At 45.7% G+C, this 18,450-nt stretch overlaps 1 protein-coding gene across 2 annotated transcripts in view; it reads left to right on the top strand.

Moving 5' to 3' along the window:
* Positions 1 to 2,467: 2,467 nt before the first annotated feature.
* Gja3 (gap junction protein alpha 3) overlaps positions 2,468 to 18,450 on the top strand; it is a 22,528-nt gene continuing 6,545 nt past the window's right edge. The window contains exon 1 of one of the 2 annotated variants that reach the window (XM_029469162.1): positions 2,468 to 2,545. The gene's annotated coding sequence lies outside the window, so the exon portion shown is untranslated. Of the gene's footprint in view, positions 2,546 to 2,691; positions 2,889 to 18,450 lie in introns of those variants that run through there. The other variant, XM_021182518.1, reaches the window with a different exon arrangement.

Here is an 18,450-nt window from a genome sequence, read left to right as displayed (position 1 = left end):
CTGTCTACACTACTTTTAAAAAACTCAAGCAGGAGAGTTTTATATGTTGTAAACTTTGGTGCTTAAAGATTCATTAAATTCTGTCCTAGCAAGATCAAACACAAGCTTGCTGTGTTACTCTGAGCTGGCACACTGAGGTAGGACAGACACAGTCAACAAATGTGGGTTGAATTTTCATCCCACACACAAAGCACAGATTCACTCAGAGAAGCAATTCTGGTTGCTACCACCAGGGGACGCCACACACAAACACATTTTCACTCTAGTGGCTACTGGGGTAAAGCTCTCTTATCACCCAGGTTCTGGGCACCTGCCACAGAGCCAGGCTCACTGTATATCATCAACCTCAAAATGCTGCCAGAACATAGAGATGTGACCCAGCTGAGAATCCCTGTCTAGTCAGTTTGTCTTATGTGTGCATATGTATATATCTACTCTCAAATTACCCTAAATTCACTTTGTTAAAAATCCAACAAGAAGCAAACTTTTACAACCAACTATTAAACCATATAGTGATTGTATTGGTTGTCACCTAGAAAATATGTATTATGACAAGTGCAAGTCTTTTTTGTCTTTGCATAGTATCATGTAAAATAATCATGGTTATATATATGTGTGTGTGTATATATATATATATATATATATATATATATACACACACACATATATATAACCATAAATATATATATTTAATTATCTTCCTCACTTTAAGCACACAGTTCCTGTGGCTTTAAGCACATCCACACTGCAAATGCCTCCCATTCTGACCGGATCTCAGGCAGTCCGGGCTAGCCTTGAACTCCCAATCTTTTCACCTCCACTTCCCATGTGCTGGAATGGCAGGTGTGTGCTTCCATACCTCAGTCTCTATGCTTGTTTTGATTTTTAAACAGAGTTTTCCCCCATCTGCCTCAAGACAGCCTCATATTCCCACCAAACCGCCTGGGTCTCAAATGCTGAAACTGTATTTACCTGGCTTTAGTTTGACAGCACGAACGTCTTATAAGTTAACTCAGACAGCATCTGTTCCCGTTGTAGCTGGCTTTTTCATTGCCAGATGATCTATCTTCATATCAATTGTGCATTCATGTTCTTTTCTAAGGCCAAACAATAATTTACAGCACTTAAAACCTCATCTGTGCGCCCATCCATCTTTCTGGGAGCAGCTCCATTACTTCCACCTTTCCACGCTTGAGCTGTGTTATGAAGTGGGTGTGCAAAGGATATTTGCTGTTACACATTTTAAATTTATTTCCAATAAAAAGTTGCAAATCATTATTATACTTCTGGCTTTACCAATACAATACTAGAGTTTGTCCAAGAGGGTGCAAGTCTTTTAATACTTCTGATGCTTCTGTGGGGGGAATATTCTTGTATTTCTTGGAGAGAATAAAAACAACAGAAAAATAAAACCTTCTAGAATAATATTTCTGGATTTAAAAAGAACCTAGGCAGGTGTGCAGTGCAGGCTGCCATCACGGCCCTGGGATGTCTACAAGAGGTTCCGATCGAGGCCAGATCCCGCTCCCGGAGACCCTGTCTAAAGAGACAAAACGAAATAAAACAAAACTGTATCCATGTGTTACCAAGTCCTTCAGGAGACCGGCTTCACCTGTCTTCATAAGCTTTGTTTTCTTTCTCATTGGAATACGCTTAAATTCAGACCGGAACAGATGCCTGAATTCTTCAAAGTAAGCGGATTGCAAACCCAAATAGAGTCAAACTTTTTAATGAAGCAATAAGTCTTTAGGGGGACTGTAAAACAACCAGAAATGCACATTTTCCCTTATTCCTAAAATAAAACTCATCACTTATAAAGGGACTTTGGGGATCACTTCTAAAACTGCCACCAACATTCAGTGAACTATTATTTACTAATGATTAGCTGCTGTTCAAGCCCTGCTAGACCCTAGGAAGCCAGAGGAAATGGACAAGGCCAAGATTCTGTCCCTCTCGGTGTCGGTGTCCTATGACTCTCAAAGAGAGAAACTCCGAGGGTTAGACACATTAAAAGCCTCACCCCGATGCGGACAAGCTAGCTGGACCACACTCTGCCATCCCATCCCCAAGACCGTCTGGAACAACTTGCCCGCAGGGACATCTTCCCCAACACTTCAGGCCATGCCAAGTTTCAAGCGCCTTGGAACAAGTTAATTTTAAAAAATTAGAATCCGTGGAGCTGTCGGCTAATTTGTGTCCGCCTGGAAGCAGGCTGGCGGCCGCTATTTATAGCTTGTTGCCCGTGGGGGCGTCTCTACCCGACAGGGTGAGACGAGATTCCGGCTGGGACTCGCCCGAGGAACAAGTCTGCATCCCCAGGCGGCGACACCCGGGCGCGACCGAGGCGCCCTCCCGACGCCCACGCGCGCAGCGCCCAGGCCGCTCTGGCAGTCGGTTGTGCCTTGCGCCCCGGCTGTCCACTCCTGCCCTATAGGACCCGGCCCTGGGGTGTCTGCGGCCGGGAACCCCATCCTACACCTGCGGCGGATCGGCGGAGCTGAGAGAGCCCGGATGAGGAGCGCGCGTGGTGCGCACCGGGGTGCAGGTGGCGCCCGAGGATGTGGGCGCGCGAGGAGGGAGCAGGTGCCTGCTTCCCCAGATGGGACCAGGCGAGGGGCGCGGGGGCGTGGCCTGCGGGATGCGGGGAGGCGTGGCTGGCAGAGTGGGAGGTGGCGAGGGCGTGGCAGGGCGACAGGGCAGCGGCGTGGGGCGCCGAGTGTGGTGCGTACCGCGGCGGTGGGGATGGCGGCCGGGGCGGAGAAGCCCGGCCCTGGCGCGGGGCGCTCGTGGGAAGAAGGGGCGCCGCACGAGTGAAGAGGGAGCCTCCTTTACAGAGCAGGCCGAGCCCGACTGGGCGAGGAGCGCCGGTGCCGCCGCGGCTGAGCGGGGTAAGGCAAACTGGGAGTTCCAGGGCCATATTGGGGACCCGACAGCACCAGGGGTGGCCGGACGCGGCGCTGCCACCCCTGGGCAAGGCCCTGTTGCTCCCAGATCGTGGGAGGCTTTCGTGATTCTTTGGATTGTTGTGGGGTGCAGTAGGGCTGGGGAGCTGAGCCTTGGGAAACTTTGGGAAAGGTTACTGTTCTTCTAGACTCCTAAAGACCTGGGCGGAGCGCCTGCTCTCTTTAATGGACGGTCAAAGCTGGGTCGCGATGGTTTGCCCTTGGGTTGGGGAAACTAACCAGTCCCTACCCCCAAACAGCAGGGATCCTAAGGTCATTTTAACCTGCAAGTGGCCTGCAAGTTTATTTTCTTCTTAAATACTTTAGTTAGTACCACGACCCAGCTTCTGTACGTGTGTGGTGGTGCGCACGAGTAAAGACTGTACATGTTCGGAAGAGCGCCCTTAGCTGCCTTCTACAATAATCTTTTAATTAAGAGACTTGTAGTGACATTAAATTCCAGTGGCCGGCAGCTGTTTGCTTTCTGTCCACTCTTTACACAGGTAACTAGAATTCACCCTCTTGATCAGCCGTCTTGGTTCCTGAATAATGTGAAAGGGACTTCAGCTCTCCAGTTTTCCTTTTATCACGATGCCTCCAAAACGTGCCACTTAACAGCGGTTGTGTAAAACAGCCGGGAAGTGAGTTGTGCACAGGCTCTCGCTTGGCATTCAAAACTATGACGGTTTGTAATCTGTGCATCACTTCACACACTGCCCTTCTGTCATGCCGTGAAATATATTGCAAGACAAACATGGAAAGATTAAACTGGAGTAAGGGAGGGGCTTTTCTAAATATCAGTTGTGTTCAAAGTAAAGAGCTAACTTGGCACAAAGTCTCCTGGCTCAGCAGTTTGGCCTCTGTTGAGATAAGCATCAAACAGGGCAATGCTTTGCCCTGTAGTGTGAAGCAGTTTACAAAACGGTCCCACGGGGACAGACAGTGCAGTTTGCTGACTAGCACGTGGCTGGAAGTGGTCGGACTTTAAAATGGCAGGAAACAAAGTTGACTCTTTGTCGATAAGGAACGAATTTTAACCAATTTTTTTTCTGAACAATACTAAAATTTTAGGGTTTTTTTGTTCATTTTTCATAGCTGAATGACATATGATGGGTTTGGAACTTCCTTACGGCCAGCCTGACTTATGAAGAAACTGGGACTACATCCTGCATTGCTTGAAAGCATGCCTAACAGTACCTAGGACACACAGCCTTAGAATCTCCACCATGTCACAGTCCCATGAACATTAATAAACACACACATTGGTAACTTGCCAGCGTGTGTGAGAACATTCAGAGGACTGAAGGGCCCCCAGGAAGCCTTTCACTTGTGCAGAAAGCCTGGTCCTAGGATCTGGATGTGAAGAAACCCAGCCAAACTCAGCTGGTGGCTGGACTCACTTGTGTCTGTCCACCCATCCTTCTGTGGGGCGCCAGGACTAGGCAGCCAGGATCTATATTGCATTTCTATCCATTTTCCCCATGCCTGCCTCTTCCATGGCCTGCAAACAAGTCTCCGGAGGCAAGGACCACAGTCTTGTTGAGTGTTCACAGCACATACAGCACACGCTGCACAGAGGAGACATTTAATGTCTCCTGGAGAGAGAAACGCTATGGTTCATGGGGCCATAACAGCACATGGGAACAGTCTGCTTATGGCTTCACTATATATAGTGCAGAAAGGCAAGAAAATAATAAAATATCATCTACATTTTCATTCTTACAGGGTGGGAAATTCTCCCTCAATGGTAATTAGATTAGCAGCCTATCATAGCTGGCTTTTTAAAACCTGTCACAACTTCAGAAGTGTGAAGTCGTTTTTTACACTTATGTATTTTATTCTTTTTGTTTTGTTTTTTGAGACAGGGTCTTTGAGACAGTAGCCCTGGCTTACCTAGAACTCCCCATGTAGATAAAACTGACTTCAAACTAACAGAGACCCCCCTGCCTTAGCCTCTGAGTGCTGGATTGACGGCCTGTGCCACCATTTCTGGCTCATGTACCTTGTTCTTTCATTTGAAGAATTTTCAGTTTATTTAGACCATTTGCAAACGAATGGTACTAAGTATGAAAGTTGCTCTTTTTTTTTTCTTCAGGCAATTCACCCCCCATTCTCTCCATACTAAATTCCATGCTAATCTATCCGTGAAAATTTATTTCTTGTTAATTTAGAAATGAGTATTTTAGCTGGGCATAGTGCCTTATAATCCCAGTGCTCGGAAAGCTGTGGCAGGATTGCCGTGAGCCTGAGGCCACCCTAGACTACGAGAGTTCCCTGACAAGTTAAGCTGAAAAAAACCAACAGATATTTTGATATGCCATTTCTGTTTATTATAAAAGTGAACAATAGCATCCTATAACCATTGAGGTGCAGGGTTTGTTCACTAAGAGTAGAAATATTTGTATTTAAAATGTTTCCGGTGACATGACGAATGAGGTCACTGGGCTGTCCTTAACTCCTTTTAGGGAGTCTCCATACATGTGTGTCTGGCATGTGAATCACAGCACACACGGAGTAAGAGGACCAGGCTGTAGCATTGATCCTGCCTTTATAAGGTTGATCTAACGTTTTGCTGAGTCCATCGATTGAACGTGAGCGATCACGCTTGTTCAGCGGGAGCTTTACCTGGTGAGCCATCTCACCAGCCCCTGGGAATTTTGACGGAAGTGTCCCTTTAGCCACTCTTGCTGGCCAAAGCTTATAGTGTACAAGTATGCAGACTGATAGGATGCAAAGGGCAATGCCTGGGACCTGAGCAATCTGCCTGCGGCTTCCCCTTGAAGGCATGTGGATGGGGAGTGTGACCAAGAGTTGCAGGTGAGGTTCCTTGCTGGCATTGGCACTATGGGCTGTGCAACCTTGAGCAAATCTCAATACCTTCTCTGGGCTGCCACTTCCTGGGCTGTAAATGAGGAAGATAAATGAGACACTTCCGAGGTTCTTAACGCCACGGCTGTTTCCGTATGCCAGGTGCAGCAGGTAAGACTCCAGATGACATCACTCCGGCTATACAGTAGAATTACCTTTTAATTGTTTGCAGGATCAGAGCTAGAAAAGCCAATCAGGCTGCCCGACTTAGGCATTTTAGGCATACCAAGAGCCTGCTGAGATCTCTCGTATATTAAAGCATCCCATGATTTCTTTCACTGCAATATATCCTTGCCCAAACCATCCCTTAGAAAGTAGAGTGTTGGTAAGTCCCATTTCACTTGAAGGTGATTACTTTTTCATTATTCAATTATTACGTTTGGAGGAAGAAGTTGAAGTGAGTCCTTCGAAATTAACAAGTGATGTTTAGTGAAATGTTTTGCTAAGTGATGATTCTCTTGGGTTTCATGGATCTTTTAAAAGACTGATAATGTGGTGGACTAACTAGCACAGGAAATTGGAGAGTTGGCCAGGGTAGAAGATGGAGGCCCTGGGTGTCAAAGGCCCCAGTGTGACGCATGACAGCAAGCCTTGGAGGTGTGGCCAGTCGCTAGCATTTTGTTGATGTTAGAACTCTGTAGGAAAGGCCACTTAAAGCTGATTCCCAGAGACAATATTTCTCTTGTTCAAGTATTTCAAGAAGAAAGAATTTGATTTAAAAATTAAGTATTTGTTAACTTGCCTTTCTTCAATACAAAGCAGTAAAGACCTTTAGTTTTATTTTTAAACATTTTTTTTTAGATTTTTGCCTAAATATGTGCATTATAGATGCTTGCCTGGTGCCCTTGGAGGTCAGGAGAGGGCTTCAGATGCCCTGGAATTGGAGTTATGGATGTGAGCCACCATGTGGGTGCTGGGAGCCTTTGAAACTACCATCCTCTGAAGAGCAACAAGCACGTGTAACCACTGAGCCACCTCTCTAGCCCCAAGACCTTTATAATCAAATGAGCACTTGTTGCTACTACTTACAAATCAAAATTAGCTCTCTCTGGTGTCTCTACAGTCCCAGCTAACAGGGAAGCTGAGGTGGAGGGTTGTTTCAGCACAGGAGTTCAGAGTCAGGCTAAATAGCACCATCTGGTCAAGGGCTTGCCTTGCAAGTGTGAGGGTTTAATACCTAGACCCTATGTATCAATGCCAGGCAGGAGCTTGCAGAGGTGGCTCAGCATAGCATTTGCTATGCAGGCCTGAGAGCCCGAGCTCAGTTCCCTAGCACCCACATAAAAAGCCGGGTGTGGCAGTGAGCATACCCATGCCCCGTCACAGACAGAACGGGGGAGTCCCTGGGGCTTGCTCCAGGCTCAGAGGGAGACCCTGACTCCTGAGAGTAAAGTAGTCAATGACAAAACAACACACATAGCCACATAGTGTCCTCTCTGGTCTCTGCATGCACTGATGTATGTTGTCCAACCCCTCCCATAAATACATACACTAAACACCAAAAAAATTAATTAAAAAAAAAAAAGAAAAAGGTCCAGCATGGTGTCACACACTCGTGCTCCTAGTAGTGGAGAAACCGACTGGAGATACTTGAGACTTGCTGGCCAGCCAGTCCAGCCTCCTTGCTGAGCACCACCAGTGAGAGACTGTGTTTGCAAAGGAGTGACATCCAAGGTTGCCCTCTGGGACACACATAAACACAGTCGTAACAAAATAAAGTTAAAAGCAGTTCTCAATAGCTAGGTTTTCAAATCCCAGAAGGTCAAAATGAAAACGGATTCACTGTTTCCTCCAGAGGTCCTGAGTTCAACTCCCAGCTCCTGACCATCTGTAATGGGATCTGATGTCCTCTTCTGATGTGTCTGAAAACAGCTATAGTGCACTCACATATATCAAATAAATAAATAAATCTTAAAAAAAAAAAAAGATGGCAGTAGTCTGCTAGCAGAGTGACTGCTCCCCAACCACTAACAATGCTTTCCAAAAGGGGGCTGGGTGGGCTAGAAACCACTGAAACTAGTAATAAACACATTTACACTAAGGTAAAGGATGCCCCTTTATGTATACTCTACAGTGATACTGGTAAATAGTAAAGCTAGCATCTACTCATTCTTTTTAAGCATAGGAAACCAAACAAAAACAGGTATGAAAGGCTTAGCATTTTAAAATATAAACTTCAATACAGGTACCACTGGATTTAGTATTTTTGTTGTTGTTTGGATTTTTTGTTTTCTGTTTTTGTTTTGGTTTGTTTGGCTTTTTGCTTGCTTGTTTTGGTTGGTTGGTTGGTTGGTTGGTTGGTTATCGGTTTTGTTTTGTTTTATTTTGTTTGGTTTTGAGACAGGGCCTCACTATGTAACGTTGATTGGCCTGGAACTCAGTCTGTAGACTAGGCTAGGCTTGAACTAACAGAGATCCACCTGGCTCTGTCCCCCAACTGCTGGGATTAAAGGTGTGCTCCACCATGGTACATCTTAGAAACCATAAGCTAACACGTCAGCTAATTTGTTAACAAACTTAAAATGTACAGGAAGTGGAAATTTTTCTGAAAGACAAAGTTGACTTGAGATACAGCAAAACCGCACAGCAAGAGCTGTTAATGAAGTGGGGATCTACTCAGGTCTTCCTGCACCGTCCTCCCTCAGAGAAGGACACTAGGTCTAGATGCCCCAGAGACGTTCTTACAGAAATGTTTCAGAGAATTTCACCTTTTGGGCTCAATAACTTACATATCAAAATATAATGATAATAATTGGTCCACCTGAGGCATGAATAAATAAATCTAAAGTAAAATGATAGAATATGAGTGTTCTTGACAATTACTCGTAAGCCATGATTCGGACACCCCGGAAGTACTATGATCACCAGCTAGAACTCAAATATATTCAGAAAGAAAAAAACCACGTATGAAATCCAGTGCTGAGGATGTAGGAAACCAAGGGAGGCATGGAATCTGTAGCCAGCCAGGACAGATGCTGCCTTAGCCCGATACAATAAAGGCAAATGGATACCAGCCATGCTAGTGCACACTTGTGGTTCCAGCATGTAGAATATAAAAGCAGGAGGATCCAATGTTCAGAGCTAGCCTCAACTACATAGTGAGTTCAAGGTCAGCCTGAACTACATGAGACCATGTCTCAAAAAATTATAAAAGAAATTAAACACTAATCACATGTTAGAAGCATTTGTGTTGTATTCAGAAAAAAAGAGTAGATATCACCATGTTACCTTGTCTATTTGGTCTGAAACAACACGGAAAAGAAATAACAGGAAGATGGGTATTGTGTTTCATGGTTGTGATTCCAGCACTCCGAAGCACAGGACTAGAGAGATGGCTCAGCAGCTCAGAGCACTGGTTGCTCTTCCCAAAGACCCAGGTTCAGTTTGCAACATCCACATGACAGCTCACTACTGTCTGTAACTCCAGTCCCAGGGGATCTGACATCCTCTTCTGGCCTCCTTGAATACCAGGCATACACATGGTACACAGACATACATGCAAACAAAATATTTATATATATATATAAAGTTAAAAAAAAAACAAGGGAGGAGAGAGGTGGAGGCAGGAGAATCACAAATTACAGGTGAATCTTAGAGTTAGGCCTAGAATCAAACAAACAGGAAGAATTAGGAAGGGCAACCATCTATGTTTAATAGAGGATATGCTAAGTCTGCATGGCTACTTAGTAAACCCAGAGGGATCTCCTGTTAGCTCTGTTTAGAACTTCCTAACAGACTGTTGGATACGAGATTAGTACATGACAAGGATAACCAGGCTGCATGTAAAAGTGCTTGCCAGTCATATAAAACCCTGGGTCACATCCCCAGCGCTGCCCAAAACAAACCAACAGCCCATGTCACCAAGCAGGAAAATTTAAAACTATTTAGAACATTCACACACACACACACACACACACACACACACACACACACACACACACTAGAACAGTTCTTAAGCATCTAGAAATAAACCCAATAGAATAAGGGCAAACTCTGCTAGGTCAAGATCCAAAGCATTAGGTGGTCATCAGAGGATTTGTGTCAACAGAGAACAGTTGTGCTTGCTGTGGAGGAACGACATGGTGAGGAACTGAATTCAGTTTAAAAAAAATGTAATGCGTTTCAGTTTGAAATCATAGTAGTTAAGATTTTTATGGAACTGACATGTTGTATTCAGATTTCGTATTGAAGAAATTAAGTCCAAAAACAAGTCAAGACACATTTGGAGAACAAGTCTGAGAGTGTTGTGCCAGGAATCAGGTATAGACGATCCTGGCTATCCACTGGCGATGGGATCCAGGACCCACACGCCCTTATGGAAGGAAGTCCATGATGCTCAGATCCTACATGTGAGACGTGCCATGTTGCCTAGACACACATCCTCCTATGTGCTTTGAACTATCTCTGAGTGACTTCCAGCCCATATCAGTGTGCTGTAAAGAGGTGCCATGGTGTATAATCTGGCGAATCATGACAAGGATGTCTGTATAGACACAGTTTATAAACTATTTCTCTAGAAGGCCAACTGTACTGTCTTGAGGATGAAAGCTGGAAAAGAGTAAGGAAGGGATGTAAGAAGTTAATAGTAAAGTCTTTCCATTTTCCACGACTCGCGAGTTTACTAGACCAGCCCTAATTTATATCTGGTTCATATTTGTGAAAAGGTAAGTTCCCTTGGAGTATATATATATATATATATATATATATATATCCCAAATCAGGAGCAGCAAAAAATTATTTCCTGAACCACCCCTATCTCTTTCAAACCCCGGGCAGACATTACTATCTGAAAATAGAACTCTGGATTATAGGACCCTTAAAATTCCACTCAGTGGCATGCCAGGCCATCACACACACTTCATACAAAGCTGCACTCTCTAACCCTTCCCCAGTTATATTAGCTCTACAATATTATTGTAAAAGAAAATAAAGAATGCTACACATTCAGTCTTTCGACTCTGGTACCATGCTGTGGTCTTAGAAAGTTTTACACTTCCTAAGGCTGGAGAATTGACTCAGTGATGAAGAACACTGTTGCCCTTGCAGAGGACCCAGGCTCAACTCGCAGCATCCACATTTGTAACTCCAGTCCCAGGGAACCTGACACCGTCTTAGGACCTTCAGGAGCATCATATAGGCACTTGATGTGCATACATGCACACAAAACGTTCACACGCACACAACAATAAATAAATCTTTTTAAAAAGCATCAGACTTAGCCTGGCGGGTCACCTGTTCTCGCTCTGTGGATACTAGTGAGCTCCAGACTCAGATGGCAGCCACCTTCCTTCTGCCCCTGATCAATCTACATTTACTCTGAGATTTTCATTTTTATTTATTTATTTATTTATTTATACTTTGAATTTTTTTTTTTTAAAGATAGGGTCTCTCTCCCCATATATCCCAGGGTGGTGTGGAACTTTTAATCTCCTTTAGTCTCTAAAGTGCTGCAGTTATAGGAGTGTGCCACCACACCCAGCTTGGAGGTTTTAAATACTTTCTGCTTGGTGACAACTCCCAGATGGGACCTCAAGCTTGGACACTTGCCCACCTAAGGCATTTCAAACTTCATGTGTCCCAAATAGAATCCACAGTCGCCCTGGTCTCCCCTATTGACCCTCCTCTGATGGCCCACCTTGGAAAAGAGCATATCTGTTCCTCTAGTTGGAGTTCTGAGCTCCATCATCCTCCCTGTCTGGTTATCTCCAGTCCTCCTCATATCTGGTCCTCTCCAGTCCTCCTCATATCTCATTATCATGATCAGGCAGGCTCAGCTGTCTCACCACCTGTCTTGTTGGGAGTGACCTCTTTAGATGGCACAATTTGTGGGGGGTGGGTGTCCTCAGAAAGAGACCCTCTAAGTTTCTGTGTTCCCCTCTAGGACATTCAGGACAGGGGAATGTCCCAGGAAAGTTCTGGATAAAAATGTGTCACTCCGTTCAATCCCTCAAATGTCTTTCCATAAATGAGAACCAGGTACCTGTCCCTCTTGCTGCAGCTTGGCTCCTCCTGACTTGCTGCCTTGTCCCATCCTTCATGCCTGGGAGGGATACTCTGTCACTTCCTGGAGTGCTCTGCACTGCAGTTGAGGCCCTCTGTTTGGTTTTCATGATCATGTCCCCACCTTAGGTGTCTCCTCTTGCCCTTGGGCTATGTGGACCCCTGTTTCCAACTTCTGTTTGTGGCAGTTTGACTTGACTTGTGCTACGGACACAGGTTTAGTCCCTCAGCCCCAAGAGGCCCAGAGTAGAGCAGCAACAGCAGCAGCAGCAGGCTGTCTCCAGGCTGTGCTCTGCCCTTGGCTGCAGCCTCTGGCTATGAGGAGAAGCAGGTGGGACCTTGCTTCCTCCCTGTGAGTTCTCAGCAAACTCATCCTCTTGGGAACTGTGGTTTGACCTCACAGACAGAGTCTTGTCTACACTCTGAGGGAAGGTTTCTTCCCTCACTTGCTCTCTCCACTGCTGTTGGGAAAGAAGGCTCCTTCTGCCTTTACCCTCAATGTTCCTATTAACTTCGCCCTCTGAAGTCCTGTATCCATGGCCTCTATGGCTTGAAAACACCTCCGATGGGGCCCTGACCCTCTCAGTGACTGAGCTGACTCCTCCTTTAATTATGGGTTTATTAAGTGCCTTTTCCCACTGCCCCATTTATCCCCACCTACTACCTTGTAACCCATGATTAGACTCTCCATCTCTACCTTCCTGCTTGTCTGAGATCAAAAGGTCTTGGCTTCATCCATGTTGACACAGAGTTCATCAAAGCCCTCTGCTGGCCCTTAGCGCTGTGCTGACTTCTGAATCAGGAGTGGTATTCCTCAGTGCCCCTTTGCCCTCAAGCCCCTCCCAGATTCCTGTGCCACCTGCTAGCCCCGCTTTGACTTTAGACACTTCAGGAGATGTCTGACCTCTCCTAAGCTACTTCATCCCCAGCTACATAGGAGCCGAGGCAGGAGAATTATGAGTTTGAAGTCAGTGTGGGCTCCAGAGTAAGGCCTAGTCTTTAAGCAAAAAGGAAAACAAAACAAAAACAAAAACAAAAAACAGAAAAGGAGAGAGGAAGAGAAGAAAAGGGGAAGAAGTTTGTGAAATAACTTTCTACAAAATTGAAGGGAAATGAGGACAAGGAACAGAACGGAGGAGAGAAAGACCATTTCGCAGAGCACAGACTCCAAGAACTTAATATCCAAATACACTGACTTCTCTGGAGACCCTCATGTGGCCTACAGCCAAGACACAGTACCCAGAACTCCTGGGTTTCATCTTCAGTGAGTCTTCGTGTCTTCCCTACCTTGTCCAATCCAGTACCACCTTCCCACACATGGTCACCGGCCCCTCGAAGGGCACCATTCTTTGTATGTCTTTGGGTCTGACATGGACATATACACACTGGACACCGCAATAGTTCTGCAGTGTCCCCAGTCTTCAGTCCCTGTTGCCTGGAGTGTTACACAGCACACAGCTGTACCTGTGTCCTGGAACTCACTCTGTAGACCAGGCTGGCCTCGAACTCAGAAATCCGCCTGCCTCTGCCTCCCAAGTGCTGGGATTAAAGGCATGTGCCACCACTGCCTGGCCTAAATAATCTTTTTAATTGAAAAGGATATTTGAACTGGAGTTCAAATATCCTTTTGATATCTGAAATCTGCTCAGCAATGTGGGTGCAATGTCGGTAAAGCAGCTGACTTTACAGAGTTAGAAGGACACCCAGTTACCGCTTTCTAACCCCAGATCATCATACCAGGTCACACCTGTCCCACATCTGTGGCTCCGCTGTCTTCTGTCAAGAGGCAGCACTCCAAATCTCAGCTCTATTTCTGTGGCCTTTCCCCAACCCCCTACCCCCAGTTTTCCCTCACCACTCATTTGAGTATTAACCACCCATTTCCCTCTCTACACATAGATGAGTGTGGTGGTCTGCCCCTGTGGTTGCAGACCTGGGAAGCTGAAGTAGGCAGATGCCACTAGGTGCTTGTCAGCAGAGGCTACAACAAACTAGCAAAACAAAACAAAATGCAAACCAACAACAGTAAAAGCAAAACAAGAGGGCAGAGAGGGGACTCAGCGGTTGAAAGCATTTACTGCTCCTGCAGAGGACCAGGGTTCAGTCCCCAGCAACTCTGTAGTGGCTCACAACCATCTGTAACTCCAGTTCCCGGAGATCGGATGACCTCTTCTGGGCTCTTTGGGTGCCAGGCATATAGATTAAGTCAGGGTTTCTATTGCTGTGATGAAACGCCATGACCAGAAGCAACTTGGGGAGGGCAGGAACTTGGAGGCAGGAGCTGATGCAGAGGCCATGAAGGGGTGCTGCTTACTGGCTTGCTCAACCTGCTTTCTTATAGACTCCAAGACCAACTGCCCAGGGGTGGCCCCACCCACAATGAGCCGGGCCCTCCCCCCATCAATCACTAAATTAAGAAAATGCTCTAAAGGTTTGCCTGCAGCCTGAGCTTACAGAGGCGTTTTCTCAGTCGATGTTCTGTCCTTTCAGATGATTCTAGCTTGTATCAAGCTGATATGAAACCAGACACACACACACACCACTCATTCACATAACATAAATTTTTTAAAAATCCATTTTCTTTCCTTCTTTCTCTCATTTTTCTTTGTGTATTTCTTTTTGTCTCTCTCTCCTTTTGTTTTTGAACTTAGACCCTCCAGAATCCAACATCCTGAATGCAAGGATTTCAGGGCATTGCAGGTGTGTGCCACTTTACCTTGCAGAAACATTAAAAAAAAAAAAAAAAGACATGCTATGTCTTAAACTGTCCAACAAACTTGTGCATCAGGAATGAACCCCAGGTTGCCCCTGCTGTAGAATAGCCACCATTTGATCTGACCAGAAAAACAAGACACACCAAAGGCCCCAGTGAAAGTTACGTAACTTTTGCAAAGAAATAGAGCTGCAAAGCACCATGAAAGCAGCCCAAAGACATGGGACCTGAAGGCCTGTTTGGTGCTCAGTGGTGTAAGGATAAGGGCTGCTGTTGTGTGCAGCATGTAGTAGCAGTATAGTTAACAACGCAGGTTCCTCAGGCTAGCCTCAGACTCACTAAGTAACCCAGGTTAGAACTCAACTTCTGATATTCCTGCCTCCAATCCCCAGGTCCTGGGATTGTGTACATGTACCAACATGCCTGGCCAGACCATGTGCCATTTTACAGAGATAAACACTACATCCAGGTAGTATGTAGCCCTACTACCCACCTAACCCTGTCATAGATCAGTTCCACCTGTTCTGACAACTGCCACAGGTTGATTTTGTCATAGTGTGACTACAGAACTTAGGTATATAAACTAAAGCAAGTGTGCCATCACCAGGTGATGCAACCTTTTTGGACCCTGGCCGTCTGCCGTCTGTCAGTCACCACAGTGTTGCTATACAGCATGTGACTGTTTAAAGTGCTGTTATAACGCTGGGTACCGTATCCTGTCATTAAACTGTAAGCACCTCACAGAGTTAAGCAGTTCCCGTCCATGAAGAGAATACACTTGGGCCGCCTTCCATACCACTCAGCCACATTTTACTATACCCGAGGCACACTACTCACAGTGTTAGTCTCAAGAGTGTGGTGCTGACATCAGTTGAGTGACAGAGAGGTAACAAGAGAGGCTGGGGTCCCACAGAGATGTGTTTACTCATGTGCACACGGTTGCACGTACTCATGTGTGATGTGGCCCAGGGTGATTTGTAGTGTGTGGAGACCAAAGGATAAGCCTGGTATCATCCTTAGAAATGACATTTCCTTTCTTTGAGCCAGCTACAGCCCGCTGGTCAGGCTAGACCCATGGGTTCTGGGGATCGAGCTCAGGTCCTCGTGTTTACAAGGCAAGCCCCTTACCGACTGAGCTAGAGCAGTCGCTTCAGGTCTTCCTTATTTTGTGAGACCAAATCTCTCAGTGTACCCAGACTGGCCTCAGTCTGCTGGGTCCTAGGATGACTGGTCTGTGCCGTCACCTTTGGCAGTGGCTGTGAAATCTGTGGTGACGAATGTGACGTATTGTTATGGAAAAGAAAGAGAGGAAGTGCCCTGTTATCAGAAACCAGAACTCTTGTCAGTGTGGCTCCTTCCTTCTCTGAGTGCAGGTCTGAGTATGCGTGAAGTGACAGCATCAGACTGTGTCTGTCATTTATCATCACAGCAGCAGTGTTTCTTTGTGTCTTTAATATGCTTAAAATTATATCTCATTAGTATTAATATATGTTTCAGTAGTTAGACTCATGTGAATTTTATTATTCAGTAATTACAAATGAACCACAATTTTTCATTTATGCCTGGCCTTATTCAGATAAGAAAAAAAAATGTAGCTTGAACCAATAGTGGGTTTTCTTCTGATTATAAAAAATCTGTCTGGGCATGGTGGTGCACGCCTTTAATCCCAGCGGTTGGGAGGCAGAGGCAGGCGGATTTCTGAGTTCAAGGCCATCCTGGTCTACAAAGTGAGTTCCAGGAGAGCCAGGGCTATACAGAGAAACCCTGTCTTGAAAAAACAAAACAAAAACAACAACAAAAAAACAAAAACAAAAATCTAGAAGCAGCTGGCAAGGTTGATTTAGCAACCCTGGCGTGTGACAGCGATAACCTTGGGATTTTTTTGACTCTTCCCTTAGGCTTATTGTCTAATGCCTACAAGGTGGCTGCCCATCTCCACATAGCTTACAGTTTCCACTGCTATGAAGAGATACCATGACCACACAACTCTTACAAAGGACAACATTTAATTGGAGTTGGCTTACAGGTTCAGAAGTTCAGTCCCTTATCATCATGGTGGGAAGCATGGAGGCATGCAGGCAGACATGATGCTAAAGAAGGAACTGAGAGTTCTATATCTGGATCCACAGGCAGCAGGAGGAGACTGGATTCCACAAAGGGCTTAGCTTGACTATAGGAGACCTCAAAGCCCACCCCTACAGTGACATGCTTCCCCCAACAAGGCACACCTACTCACAAGGCCACACCTAATAGTGCCACTCAATGTGGGTCAACCATTCAAATACATGAGTCTGTGAGAGTCATTGCTATTCAAACCACCATGCCAGGCGTCATGTCTGTGCTCACAGGAGGAAGAGGAACCACCTGCACACAGAATAGTCTTTTCTTAGAAAGCCAGCCCCGGTTGGAATGACTCTCAGCAGTTAAGAACATGTGCTGTTCATGCAGGGTCCTGAGTTCAATTCTCAGCACTGGTAGCACTGGGCCAGTGGCTTTGGGCCAGTAGCTCACGGCAGCCTGGATTACTGCTCCACCTCCAGGGTGTCTGTATACCTTCTTCTGAACTGTATAGGCACCTGCACACTCCCACACAGCACACACATAGATACATAATTAAAAATAAAGCAAATTGTTTAAAAAAGAAAAGCAAAAAGTCCCAAGACATTTTCCAGAAGAATTCTTAAACTTTGCGCACAGATTTTAATCCCTTCTGATGGGATCAGCCCTGCTCCATACCATGACCTAAGGACTTGAATTAGGCTCCACCTCTTAAAGGTCCCACCCTAGCGTATGAACCTTATTGAAACCCTGGTAAGGGGCCTTCCTGATATGGGCAGGTGAGTACCTCTTCTTCTAGGGACAGCTCTGAGGGATGAATAGGTTTAGGGCTGACTGGAAGAGAGGACAGAAGGAGCTGGAATGGTTCTCTGGCATCTCTCAGGCAGGGGAGTGGCTGCTTCCTGTACAGCAATTTAAGTCTTTGAAGTGCAATGCTTTACCCTCTAAAAACATTCAGAGCAGTGCGTGTCACAATAGGGACAGGGAATGTGGGATTTGTCAAGAGTAAGATTTTGTTTTCTATCTTAGCCTGATAAGCAGAGCATTGGAGGTGTGCCTGAGGTTAACAGTTAGCTGTTTCTTTAGACTGTTGGGAAGTGAAGCTTCATTTAATTCCAAGCCTGTTCTTAAAGATTAGCACTGAGGCTGGAATATGGAGGGCTGGAGAGAGGGCTCAGCTATCAAGAACACTTGTTGCTCTTGAAGAGCACCTAGGTTCAGTTCCCAGCACCCACATGATGGTTCACAGCCATCTGCAACTCCAGTTCCAGGGAATCTGACACCCTCTCCTGTCCACTGCAGATGCCAGGCATGCATGAGGTATACAGACATTCAGTCTAAACTTTGATACACATAAAATAAGTCTTGAAAAGATTAAAAAAAAAAAAAAGATGGCTCAGAGGGTAAAGGAGGGTGGCCGCCAAGCTGCTCTACCTTCGTTTGATCCCACGACCTACAGGGTAGAAGGAGAGACCAGACTCCTGTGAATTCTTCTCAGACCTCCACTCAAATAAATAATTTTTAAAGTCTTAGATCTACTCATTTTCTTAATTCATGTGCATGAGTGTTTTGTCTACAAGCATGTCTATGTAGCATGTGAGTGCCTGGTGCCTACAAGGCTGGAAGAGTGAGTCCATCGGATCTCCTGGGGCTTAAGTTACATGCTTGCTGTGTGTGCACAGCTACGCCGGGGCCAACAAACACAGAAGTGGATGCTCACAGTCAGCTATCAGATGGATCACAGGGCCCCCAGTGGAGGAGCTAGAGAAAATACCCAAGGAGCTAAAGGGATCTGCAACCCTATAGGTGGAACAACAATATGAACTAACCAGTACCTCAGAGCTCTTGTCTCTAGCTGCATATGTATCA

Source organism: Mus caroli, chromosome 14, assembly GCF_900094665.2.
Source record: "Mus caroli chromosome 14, CAROLI_EIJ_v1.1, whole genome shotgun sequence".
Classification (NCBI taxonomy): domain Eukaryota; kingdom Metazoa; phylum Chordata; class Mammalia; order Rodentia; family Muridae; genus Mus; species Mus caroli.
The sequence above is the reverse complement of the archived record's forward strand: the minus strand, read 5'-3'. Positions and strand labels throughout refer to the sequence as shown.